Below are 14,378 nucleotides of genomic sequence, written 5' to 3'. Positions count from 1 at the left end.
TAGATAATAATCATTCAGTTCAGTTCATTTCCGTCACTCAGTCCTGTCTGACTCTTTGAGACCCCATGAATCGCACTACCCGGGCCTCACTGTCCATCACACCTCCCGGAGTTGACCCAAACTTGTGTCCATCGAGTTGGTGATGCCATCCAGCCGTCTCATCCTCTGTCGTCCCCCTTCTCCTCCTGCCCCCAAGCCCTCCCAGCATCAGGGTCTTGTCCAATAAGTCAACTCTTCCAATGAGGTGGCCAAAGTACTGGAGTTTCAGCTTCAGCATCATTCCTTCCAAAGAACACCCAGGACTGATCTCCTTTAGAATGGACTGATTGGATCTCCTTGCAGTCCAAGGGACTCTCAAGAGGCTTCTCCAACACCACAGTTCAAAAGCATCAATTCTTCAGTGCTCAGCTTTCTTCACAGTCCAACTTTCACATCCATACATGACCACTGGAAAAACCATAGCCTTGACTAGACGGACCTTTGTTGACAAAGTAATGTCTCTGCTTTTTAATATGCTGTCTAGGTTGGTCATAACTTTCTTTCCAAGGAGCAAGCGTCTTTTAATTTCATGGCTGAAGTCAACATCTGCAGTGATTTTGGAGCCCCCAAAAATAAAGTCTGACACTGTTTCCATTGTCTCCCCATCTATTTCCCATGAAGTGATGGGACCAGATGCCATAATCTTAAGTTTTCTGAATGTTGTTTTAGGCCAACTTTTTCACTCTCCTCTTTCACTTTCATCAAGATTCTTTTTAGTTCCTCTTCACTTTCTGCCATAAGGGTGGTGTCATCTGCATATCTGAGGTTATTGATATTTCTCCTGGCAATCTTGATTCCAGCTTGTGCTTCTTCCAGCCCAGCTTTTCTCATGATGTACTCTGCATATAAGTTAAATAAGCAGGGTGACAATATGCAGCCTTGACGTACTCCTTTTCCTATTTGGAACCAGTCTGTTGTTCCATGTCCAGTTCTAACTGTTGCTTCCTGACCTGCATATAGGTTTCTCAAGAGGCAAGTCAGGTGGACTGGTATTCCCATTTCTTTCAGAATTTTCCACAGTTTATTGTGATCCACACAGTCAAAGGCTTTGGCATAGTCAATAAAGCAGAAATAGATGTTTTTCTGGAACTCTGTTGCTTTTATGATGATCCAGCAGATGTTGGCAATTTGACCTCTGGTTCCTCTGCCTTTTCTAAAACCAGCTTGAATATCTGAAATTTCATGGTTCCTGTTTTGCTGAAGCCTGGCTTGGAGAATTTTGAGCATTACTTTACTAGCGTGTGAGATGAGTACAGTTGTGCAGTTGTTTGAGCATTCTTTGGCATTACCTTTCCTTGGGATTGGAATGAAAACTGACCTTTTCCAGTCCTGTGGCCACTGCTGAGTTTTCCAAATTTGCTGGCATATTGAGTGCAGCACTTTCAGAGCATCACCTTTCAGGATTTGAAATAGCTCAACTGGAGTTCCATCACATCCACAGCTTAGTTCAAGTGATGCTTTCTAAGGCACACTTGACTTCACAGTCTAGGATGTCTGGCTCTAGGTGAGTGATCACACCATCGTGATTATCTTGGTCTTGAAGATCTTTTTTGTACAGTTTTTGTACAGTTCTTCTGTGTATTCTTGCCACCTCTTCTTAATATCTTCTCTATTAGATAATTTCTAATCTAATATTTAAAATTACATAATTTTTTCTTTGTAATATTTATACATTTTTATTTTTTTACATTAATAGTTGGTATCTGTAATAAAATGCTGGACAGAAATTGTTCCAAACACAAAGAGAAAACTTTTAAACTTTCAGCAATAAGTAACTATTTTAAGAATTTATAGTTATGATTTTTATCAAATATTCTATATCACTGCATAAATATTTTCTATTTTAAAATTAACAATATCCTGAATTAATTGATTTTTAATATTAAATTAGTTTTCATTCCTAAAATGCAATGCACAATCTGATCATGGTATACTATGTTGTTATGTATTACTGTCACGACCTTATTTGAGATTTATATTTTTCAGTAAGATTGGCTTGCAATTTTCTTTTCTCATTATCTCCTTACTTGGTTTTTCTAGCTCACTATTTGGTTGTGCATCAGTTTATAGGTGCTTTGCTACTGCTGCTGCTAAGTCGCTTCACTTGTGTCCGACTCTGTGCGACCCTATAGACGGCAGCCCACTAGGTTCCTCTGTCCCTGGGATTCTCCAGGCAAGAATACTAGAGTGGGTTGCCATTTCCTTCTCCAGTGCATGAAAGTGAAAAGTCAAAGTGAAGTTGCTCAGTTGTGTCCGACTCTTAGCGACCTCATGGACTGCGGCCCACCAGGCTCTCCCGTCCCAGGGATTCTCCAGGCAAGAACACTGGAGTGGGTTGCCATTTCCTCCTCCAATGCATGAAAGTGAAAAGTGAAAGTGAAGTTGTTCAGTCGTGCCCGACTCTTAGTGACCCCATGGACTGCAGCCTACCAGGCTCCTCTGTCCATGGGATTTTCCAGGCAAGAGTACTGGAGTGGGGTGCTATTGCCTACTCTGATAGATGCCTTAAGTAAGACAATTAGCTTAATATTAGATTAAGCCTTTTATTTCTAAGTTATTTCTTTGTCTCTATAAAGGTACTTTACTATAAATGCTTTATATTAGGAAAACAAACTCCCACTTGTTTTTAGCTAGTTATGGCATAGCTTATTTTTAATGATTTTCTTTCATTTAAAAAAAAAAATTCTTGGATTTCATATGTCTTTTCTAAAGACCTTATTATTAAGTTTGTTGGTTTTATGCAATCTAAATTTTCTTCTTTATCTGGAACACTCAGTCTAAATTTATATTTACCTTAGTTGCTCTTTTATTGGGTCATACTTAAGTGCTTTCTACATTTTTGCCTGTTCTTTTGTTCATTTTCTCTTTCCTTTTTGCCTTTTTTAGAAGGATGAATTATGCTTTTTTATCATCACCCTTATATAATAGTATGAAAGTTATGATATAGATTTCTTATTTCTGTTCTTTTAGTGTTTATTCCTTTCTGGTCGCCAATTGACATTTCAAATCATGACTGGAAACACTGCAGATGGTATCTGTTCTGTCAGCTTGGGTTCGAAAGCAGGGCATGTAGATAGGAGCACCCAGCCTACTTATAATGATTGTATTGTGTATGAGAAAAACTTGGTTCTTATAAGCCACTAAGACTTTTCTTTATAATTATTGCAATATAACTTGGTATATCCTGATACATAAATTATTATCAGTGGTAAATATTATCATATAAAAATTAAAGGTGTGTATGTATGTGTAACTTGGAAGTAAATTATTGTAGTGGGCTGGAAAGATGATAATCCTATTTATATAGTAACCTATTATTTAGTCAACATGTGTCTGTGGAAACATGGAATCATATCAAATATATACTGCACTTGTAGCTCTTGGGGAAAAATTTGGAAGTAAAACACATGACTGAGACTTGATTTCTGTGGACATATTTGGTAAAGTAATACAAGAAATAAATCTATCTATCAGAAAATAATTGGCTAGTTTGAAAGCAAACCTGAAACAGACTAGAAGAGGTCTACAAATTTGGCAATTTGCAGGTGTGGAATCACCATCGCTTCTAATCCCAAATATTAAAGTCAAATTGGAAAAATTACTTTCAGTAATAATTGCCAATTAAACTCAGCGTTATATCAAGGACCAAGTGAAGTATATAATGGCTACAGCCTATAGTTATAATCACTAAACCTATAAAAGTTTCTCAGAGTTAAGTAATTAATGATGTGTCATTAGATAAAACGACTTCACTTAGAACAAAGGACTTAATGGAAAGGAATGTCTTTCCTACTAAAGTCTGATAAAATAATCATAATTAAGAGATAGTCATATTGGAAGAATAACAGAAATATGAAAAGATGTAACTATATTTGACACTTGTGGTTTGTGGTTTAGTCACTCAGCCATGTCCAACTCTTGTGACCCTATGGACTGTAGCCTGCCAGGCTCCTCTTTCCATGGGATTCTCCAGGCAAGAATACTAGTGTGGGTTGCCATTTTCTCCTCAAGGGGATCTTCCTAACCCAGGAATAGAACCCGAGTTTCCTGCATTACAGGAAGACTCTTTACCAACTGAGCTATACTTAACTGTAAGGACCAAAACTATAAAATTTTTAGAAAAAACTAGATTTTTGGTTACGCAACAGTACGATACCAATAGTACAAGTAACAAAAAAACAATTCTTAAGAGTTTTAAAAATTATAATTTCTTATATTTCAAAACATCAGTTCAGTTCAGTTGCTTAGTTGTGTCCAACTCTTTGTGACCCCATGGACTGCAGCAGGCCAGGCTTTTCTGTCCATCAGCCATGACATCACCCAGATTGTAACTCTGGGTGCAGCTATGAGTGTGTGTGTGTGTGTGTGTGTGTGTGTGTGTGTGTGAGTCACTCAATCTTATCCAACTCTTTGTGACCCCATGGGCTATAGATAACCATGCTCCTCTGTCCATGGAATTCTCCAGGCAAAAAGACTGGACTGGGTAACCATTCCTTTCTCCAGCCTTTCCTTTCCCAACCCAGGGATTGAACCCAGCTCTCTCACATTGTGGGCAGATTCTTTACGATCTGAGCCACCAGGGCAGCTATGAGCATGTACCTAGATCAAGTGGGCACAAAGATAAGTACTTTAGATTTTTACTGACAAAATAATAATCAGCTTGTACTAAAAGATACAGTGACTTCAAACTTTTGAGAGGCAATCTTCCACAGGTTTGTTCTGTTTTATAGTTTTGTGAAGTGGGGTTCTGATTGTTCCTTGTGTCAGAATATTTTTTCAGGAATTTTTGTATAGAACATAACTTTGAAAAAGAGAGTGATTCCCTTTGTAGTGAAGGGCAGATATACTTACAGTGAGGAAAAATAGAGATAATATCTCCCTACAAGACACAGGTTGAGCATGCTTCCTTACCTTTTAAAGGAGATGGAGTGCACTAAACTTAGAAGTCTTCACCTGAAGCACAGTATGGTTCATATGCAGTGTCATCTGGCCTTTGCCTTGTCACCATGTGAGAATTGGGGCTCAGTGAACTGGAACAAAACAGGCTGAAAATCTGGCTATCACTACTTCCATACATAATAAGTTATTTTTCATCTCTGACTCAAGAGTCTCATATATTCTACCAGAATCCATGTTTCTTGCATGAAGGATAAAATTTACTCTTTACATTTCATGACAAAAACAGCCCTTATGCATGAAATAGATTGAGAAAACTCCAACCAGTCAGTATCAAGAGGACCAAAATGCAATTAAAGAACAAACCATTATACCTACTAAACTTTCTGTACAAAATTTAGAAGTGTCTCTGTTTTGGAATAGGACCAAAATACATTAAAAAAAAATGTGCAATGGAATAGAAAACGCATATCCCAGTAGTTCAATCTTTTCACAAGAAACTTTGTTTGACTTAGGGATTACACAGCCCTGCAGAGGAAAGCATTAAATAATATTATATTCAGGAGCAATGGGGACAGTATAACATTTAGATTCAAATGATAAAGTTTTTGGAAAATAGTGTTGAATAACATTGGCTTTGAAATTCAATCATGCATTTATCTAACAAAGTCTGAGGCAGGTCCATCTATAAATGTTTTATAATCTCCATCTCTGGATGTTTTGTAAATAATGATTTAAACCATAACTTGTGGAGAAAGTGGATTACTATGATGAACCACTCAGTCTTTGGGAACTCACTACCTACATTCATAAATATTTATCAGTGTGTATAAACACATACACAGTTGATTAAATTCATTAGATAAATAAAAATTTGACTAAAAATCTAACCTGGCAATTTTGTAGACTCATAGATAAGTTAAACGATTGCTTTTTAAATATAGTGTTGATATGCTATCTTTTCATACATTTTATCATCTAAATATATAATAGTGATTTTTTATTAGTTAATTATTTTATTTTTGGCTGTGCTGGGTCTTTTTTGCTGTGTGCAAGTTTTCTCTAGTTGTGGCATGTGGGGACTGCTCTTCATTGCTTCTCATTGTGGTGGCTTCTCTTATCATGGAGCACAGGCTCTAGGTGCCTAGGCTTCAGTAGTCGTAGCTAGTAGGCTCTATAGCTTGGCCTCGGTAGTTGTGGCGCATGGGCTTAATTGCTCCACAGTATGTGGAATTGTCCCAGACCAGGGATCAAAGCCATGCCCCCTGTATTAGCAGACTGATTCCTATAAGACACATAAAATTCTGATTTTCATATTTTTTTTAACCTGCAATATTGCTTAGTTCTGTTCCACATCTTAAACTGTGACATAATTCAGAGTAATTTTCACAATTATGATTAATAATGAGATTTTTAATCCCAGGAACAGTATCAAAAACTCTGTGAACCAGTTCTGAATTAATAAAATACAATATTACAAAAAGAATCAGAGATTGCTTCTTTAAAATATCTCTGGGTAGGGGAACTCAAATACATATATTTTGTTATGCAAGAAATAAATCCAGAGGAATTGAGAAAAATATGGGTCTTAGTCTCACAAAATTTTTAGTTTTGCAGGGTTAAAAGTTTTTATCTCACTTTATAATGTTACAGAAAATGTTTAATATTATAATTTAACTTAGTAGGACTTCAGATGATTATAGGTTCTACTCAGAGTGCTTATATATCTATTTAGAACTCTTACTTTCTTTTGGTATTTGCTTTATGTCCATGTAGAGTACTATAATATTTATTGTTTTCATAATATACTATATAAAATAATACTATTTATTATATATGCTATAAGTAGATGATACACAATGAATATGCTAGACATTACTTTGCCAACAAAGGTTCGTCTAGTCAAGGCTATGGTTTTTCCTGTGGTCATGTATGGATGTGAGAGTTGGACTGTGAAGAAGGCTGAGCGCCGAAGAATTGATGCTTTTGAACTGTGGTGTTGGAGAAGACTCTTGAGAGTCCCTTGGACTGCAAGGAGATCCAACCAGTCCATTCTAAAGGAGATCAGCCCTGGGATTTCTTTGGAAGAAATGATGCTTAAGCTGAAACTCCAGTACTTTGGCCACCTCTTGCGAAGAGTTGACTCATTGGAAAAGACTCTGATGCTGGGAGGGATTGGGGGCAAGAGGAGAAGGCAACAACAGAGGATGAGATGGCTGGATGGCATCACTGACTCGATGGACATGAGTCTGAGTGAACTCCGGGAGTTGGTGATGGACAGGGAGGCCTGGCGTGCTGTGATTCATGGGGTCGAAAATAGTTGGACACAACTGAGCAACTGATCTGATCTGATGTGATAAAGAATATCCAATTTGTATAGGAATTCATTTAAAGAGACACTAAATGATTATTTCCTTTTCTTAGAATTAAAAATATCATAGTTTTTGTATGAGAAATGCATTTTGTAAAAAATTTAGAAGGAAAAGCTTATTTGAGTTAACATATAAAAATACCTAATCTAGAAGAACTAGGATACCCTAGTCTAGGCCACGCACTCTGCAAGAATGAAAGTGTTGTATATAATAGAAATATCCATGTAATTTTAATAACTACTATAGCAGTCAGTATTCTGAATGTAAGTAATTTCAGGATTTTGCTTTATTTTCATAGCTATAATTAAAAAGGAAAATACCACATAAATTATATTTTAAATATATATTTCATGTTTATTATATTTTGTAATAGACACATATACTTATCCTAATTAAACCTTTAGGAGACAATATTCCCTAGCCTTTGAGCAATTTGTCCTACTTGATTCTCTATATTATTTTTTGAATTTTTTAAACAACTTTATGTCTTTCATTATTTAAAATAAGTGTCTAATTTCCAGTTATTTATTTATGAAGAGAATGCATATTATTGTTTTACTAAATTCCAAAAGCTTTAAATTTGTAAAATGCACTTTTTTACAAATATGTAAATATGTACTTCATTTCTTTAACAAAAAATGTAGAAATGACAAAAAGTAATTTTTTAAAAAAATTATAAATACTAATATAGAAAAGTAAAGAAAAAGGCAGTGTGTCTTTACTGGACATAATTTGGCTGAATTTCTGAAGGAGACAAATAAAAATGAATACAATGGTTAGAAAGGACTGTTTTAGAAATTGAGGTCTTTATAGGGATACCCCAACCTCAGAGAGCCAAGAAACAGTAAGTAAGAAATTATGTTAAGGTAGTAAAGTACTGCTCAAAATTCTCCAAGCCAGGCTTCAGCAATATGTGAACCGTGAAATTCCTGATGTTCAAGCTGGTTTTAGAAAAGGCAGAGGAACCAGAGATCAAATTGCCAACATCCGCTGGATCATCGAAAAAGCAAGAGAGTTCCAGAAAAGCATCTATTTCTGCTTTCTTGACTATGCCAAAGCCTTTGACTGTGTGGATCACAATAAACTGTGGAAAATTCTGAAAGAGATGGGAATACCAGACCACCTGACCTGCCTCTTGAGAAATTTGTATGCAGGTCAGGAAGCAACAGTTAGAACTGGACATGGAACAACAGACTGGTTCCAAATAGGAAAAGGAGTTCGTCCAGGCTGTATATTGTCACCCTGGAAGGCAATGGCACCCCACTCCAGTACTCTTGCCTGTAAAATCCCATGGACGGAGGAGCCTGGTGGGCTGCAGCCCATGGGGTCGCTATGAGTCGGACACGACTGAGCGACTTCGCTTTGACTTTTCACTTTCATGCATTGGAGTAGGAAATGGCAACCCACTCCAGTGTTCTTGCCTGGAGAATACCACGGACAGAGTAGCCTGGTGGGCTGCTGTCTGTGGGGTTGCACAGAGTCGGACACGACTGAAATGACTTAGCAGTAGCAGCAGCAGTTATTTAACTTATATGCAGAGTACATCATGAGAAATGTTGGACTGGAAGAAGCACAAGCTGGAATCAAGGAAGAAAGATCAAGCGGGGAGAAATATTAATAACCTCAGATATGCAGATGACACCACCCTTATGGCAGAAAGTGAAGAGGAACTCAAAAGCCTCTTGATGAAAGTGAAAGTGGAGAGTGAAAAAGTTGGCTTAAAGCTCAACATTCAGAAAACGAAGATCGTGGCATCTGGTCCCATCACTTCATGGGAAATAGACGGGGAAACAGTGGAAACAGTGTCAGACTTCATTTTTCTGGTCTCCAAAATCACTACAGATGGTGACTGCAGCCATGAAAATAAAAGACGCTTACTCCTTGGAAGGAAAGTTATGACCAACCTAGATAGCATGCTCAAAAGCAGAGACATTACTTTGCCAACAAAGGTCCGTCTAGTCAAGGCTATGGTTTTTCCTGTGGTCATGTATGGATGTGAGAGTTGGACTGTGAAGAAGGCCGAGCGCCGAAGAATTGATGCTTTTGAACTGTGGTGTTGGAGAAGACTCTTGAGAGTCCCTTGGACTGCAAGGAGATCCAACCAGTCCATCCTATAGGAGATCAGCCCTGGGAATTCTTTGGAAGGAATGATGCTAAAGCTGAAACTCCAGTACTTTGGCCACCTCATGTGAAGAGTTGACTCATTGGAAAAGACTCTGATGCTGGGAGGGATTGGGGGCGAGAGGAGAAGGGCATGACAGAGGATGAGATGGCTGGATGGCATCACTGACTCGATGGACCTGAGTCTGAGTGAACTCCAGGAGTTGGTGATAGACAGGGAGGCCTGGCGTGCTGCAATTCCTGGGGTCGCAAAGAGTTGGACAGGACTGAGCGACTGATCTGATCTGATCTGATTTTGTCAAGTGATTAATTCATGTGCCAGATTTGAATAAATGAGGATATGCAGTGGACACAGGAAGCATATATCAGAGTTAACATACTGAGAAACAAAGAAATTCAGTGCCTCCAGCTAGTTACGAGCCCAAAAGTAGTGCTTACTTATCAGGAAAACAAGTTATTGGAACACGTTATGGGTATTATGACTTGTTATTCCCAAACAAAGCTTCTGAGGCAGACCACAGTACATAAAAAGTAGCTTCCACAGTCTAGGGCTTGTCTTTGAACTTTTTTATTTGGTGAATTTTGTGAACAAATATTTTGATCTTGTACTTTGAAATTTATTACCCCTTTCCTTATAAATTTCTGGGTGTTGGGTCCTAATTAAAATCTTTTTTCCCTTGGAACTATTGAAAAAATTATATTACATTGTTATGTATGCTAGTAATATGACCAATTTTCCAAATATAAATATACCTTTATTTTCAATTTGTAATATACATTTAATATGTACTGTCATTTATTTATATATTCAAGCATATATTTTGAAATTCCTCATTTTATTGATCCGTTCTCTTGATTGAAATAGTCTATATATGTATACAGTAATGCTATATTATGAATATTAGTATTATAAACTCATCTTTGTATTTATTACCTCAATTATTATTAAAATTTTTCCATACATTTTAGGATTGAGTTCTGATGCTTCAAAAGTTTCATTTGAATTTTGATTAGACAACTTTTTTTGAAATGAGAAATAGTAGAAATAATGTTAGAAAAACAGGATACAATAGGGATCTCTTTCTGCATCTATCAGTTCAGTTCAGTTCAGTTGCTCAATCGTGTCCGACTCTTCGAGACCCCATGAATTGCAGCACGCCAGGCCTCCCTGTCCATCACCAACTCCCGGAGTTCACTCAGACTCATATCCATCGAGTCAGTGATGCCATCCAGCCATCTCATCCTCCTTCATCCCCTTCTCCTCCTGCCCCCAATCCCTCCCAGCATCAGAGTCTTTTCCAATGAGTCAACTCTTCATAGAGGTTGACACCTTCACATGAGGTGGCCAAAGTACTGGAGTTTCAGCTTCAGCATCATTCCCTCCAAAGAAATCCCAGGGCTGATCTCCTATAGGATGGACTGGTTGGATCTCCTTGCAGTCCAAGGGACTCTCAGGAGTCTTCTCCAATACCACAGTTCAAATGCATCAATTCTTCGGCGCTAGCCTTCTTCACAGTCCAACTCTTACATCCATACATGACCACAGGAAAAACCATAGCCTTGACTAGATGGACCTTTGTTGGCAAAGTAGTCTCTGCTTTTGAATATGCTATCTAGGTTGGTCATAACTTTCCTTCCAAGGAGTAAGCGTCTTTTAATTTCATGGCTGCAGTCACCATCTGTAGTGATTTTGGAGCCCAAAAAAGTAAAGTCTGACACTGTTTCCACTGTTTCCCCATCTATTTCCCATGAAGTAATGGGACCGGAGGCCATGATCTATAGTAAGCATTAAACAATATTCCCTATCTATTTCTAAATAACTAAAGTAAGAGTATTAGACTGATATTGCTAAAATACTATCCAAGAGTAAGAGTAAATACTCTTTTTGACCTTATGATTACCTGAATTTGTCCTGCCCATAAATCTATCTTGTAGAAAATTTAATACCAGTTATGTGAAACCCCATTATCTCATCCAATTAGCAATCTAAAATTAGAGCAATTTAAATTAAACATGAACTATAATTTTAATCTTTATAAATTTACCCAGTGATTATGCAGTACAATAAAATTATTTCAATTTATGAATTAAACATATATTGTTTATTATATTGAGATCCTCCTTTTTATTAATAGATAGCATTTGAAATGAATAAATGAGGTACAATGTGTGATGTAAATACATAACTTAGCATAGGTCCTTTAACAGCATTATAAATGTTTCATAATTTCACAATTCTATGAAGTAGAACTCCAGTCTGTGTGTGTCTGTATGTGTATGTATGCTGCTGCTGCTCAATCACTTTAGTTGTCTCTGACTTCTTGTGACTCTATGGACTGCAGCCCACCAGGCTACTCTACCCATGGGATTCTTCAGGCAAGAATATTAGAGTATGTTGCCATGCCTATCTCCAGGAGATCTTCCCAACCCATGGATAGAACTCATGTCTATGTTTCCTGCACGGTAGGCAGATTCTTTAATGCTGAGCCACTGGGGAAGCGTGTGTGTGTGTGTGTGTGTGTGTGTGTCTGTGTGTGTGTGTAAAACCATATATAAGACTTGAAGTAAACTGTGAAGCACATAAGTTATTGTTATTACATATATAATTTTTAGTAATTTGAATTTAATTAATTATGTATAGGCATGTATGTATATATAACTATATATATTTCAGTCCAGTTCAGTTGCTCAATCGTGTCCAATTCTTTGTGACCCAAAGGACTGCACCACATCAGGCTTCTCTGTCCATCACCAACTCCTGGAGATTGCACAAACTCATGTCCATTGAGTCAGTGATGCCATCCAACCAGCTTGTCTTCTGTTGTCCCCTTCTCCTCCTGCCCTTAATCTTTCCCAGCATCTGGGTCTTTTCCAGTGAGTCAGTTCTTCGCATCAGGTGGCCAGAGTATTGGAGCTTCAGCGTCAGCAACAGTCTTTCCAAAAATATTCAGGACTGATTTCCTTTAGGATGGACTGGTTGGATCTCCTTGCAGTCCAAGGGACTCTCAAGAGTCTTCTCCCACACCACAGTTCAAAAGCATCAATTCTTCCGTGCTCAGCTTTCTTTATAGTCCAACTCTCATATCCATACAAGACTACTGGAAAAACAACAGCTTTGACTAGATGGACATTTGTTGGCAAAGTAATGTCTCTGCTTTTTAATATGCTGTCTAGGTTGCTCATAACTTTTCTCCCAAGGAGCAAGCGTCTTTTAATTTCATGGCATCAGTTACTATCTGCAGTGATTTTGGGACCCAGGAAAATGAAGTCTGTCATTGTTTCCCCAACTCTTTGCCATGAAGTGAGGCCATGATCTTATTTTTCTGAATGCTGAGTTTTAAGCCAACTTTTTCACTCTTCTCTTTCACTTTCATCAATAGGCTCTTTAGTTCTTCAATTTCTTCCATAAGGGTGAGGAAGAAATATAATATCTGGAATATTATCTGAGGTTATTGATAATTCCCCAGCGATCTTGATTCCAGCCTGTGCTTCATCCAGCACAGCACTTCTCATGATGTACTCTGTATATAAGGTAAATAAGCAGGGTCACAATATACAGCCTTGACGTACTCCTTTCCCAATTTGGAACCAGTCTGTTGTTCCATGTCCAGTTGTAACTGTTGCTTCTTGATGTGCATACAGATTTCTCAGGAGGCAGGTCAGGTGGTCTGGTATTCCCATCTCTTGAAGAATTTTCCACAGGTTGTTGTGATCCACACAGTGAAAGGCTTTGACATAGTCAATAAAGCAGAAGTAAATGTTTTTCTGGAACTCTCTTGCTTTTTCAATGATCCAGCAGATGTTGGCAATTTGATCTCTGATTCCTCTGCCTTTTCTAAATCCAGCTTGCACATCTGGAAGTTCATAGTGCCTGTGCTATTGAAGCCTGGCTGGAGAATTTTGAGCATTACTTTGTTAGTGTGTGAGATGAGTGCAGGTGTTTGGTAGTTTGAACATTCTTTGTCATTGCCTTTCTTTGGGATTGAAATGAAAACTGACCTTTTCCAGTCCTGTGGCCATGGCTGAGTTTTCCAAATTTTCTGGTTATTGAGTATAGCAGTTTAACAGCATTACCTTTTAGGATTTGAAACAGCTCATCTGAAATTCCATCACCTCCACTAACTTTGTCCATAGTGATGCTTCCTAAGGCCCACTTGACTTTGCATTCCAGGATGTCTGGCTCTAGATGAATGATCACACCATCGTGGTTGTCTGGGTCATGAAGATCTTTTATGTATAGTTCTTCTGTGTATTCTTGCCATCGGTTCTTAATATCTTCTGCTTCCGTTAGGTCCATACCATTTCTGGCCTTTACTATGCCCATCTTTGCATGAAACTTTCCCTCGGTATTGAAAGGTTGTTGTTGAATCACGCAAATACACCGGGATTCTTGGCCCCCGGAGAAGAATTCAATCCGGGGCCAGAGACGAGGCTTGATCGCTCAGAGCTTTTGTGTAATAAAGTTTTATTAAAGTATAAAGGAGATAGAGAAAGCTTCTGACATAGGCATCAGAAGGGGGCAGAAAGAGTACCCCCCTGCTAGTCTTCAGCTGGATGTTATATAGTCACTAGCAGTCTGTTAATGAAAGAAAGATGTCTTAAAATTCAGAATGGCACCAGGCCCCTCACCCATAAGATGCATTTTGGGATACTCTTGGCACCAAATGGCTTATCCTGGGCCATAAAATGATTAACTTGAATCTTGAAGAAGGGCAGACCACCATACAAATAGTTTCATTTACATAGATTAGGGGAACAATATCTGAGTATAACATACTGGTTTGTCAAGTAGGTTCTGGGCCAAAGGCATAGTACATTAGCATAGCTTAAGACAAACATTTCCATAAGAAAAAGGCATTGGATATCTCTAGGCTCAAGAATAGCTAACTTCAGGCGAAACCAGGTGTCATTATGGTAACACAGTATTTTAAGAGAAACCTCCCTTTAAAT

This window comes from Bos indicus, chromosome 21 (assembly GCF_029378745.1).
Source record: "Bos indicus isolate NIAB-ARS_2022 breed Sahiwal x Tharparkar chromosome 21, NIAB-ARS_B.indTharparkar_mat_pri_1.0, whole genome shotgun sequence".
Lineage (NCBI taxonomy): Eukaryota > Metazoa > Chordata > Mammalia > Artiodactyla > Bovidae > Bos > Bos indicus.
This window is presented reverse-complemented; position numbering follows the sequence as displayed.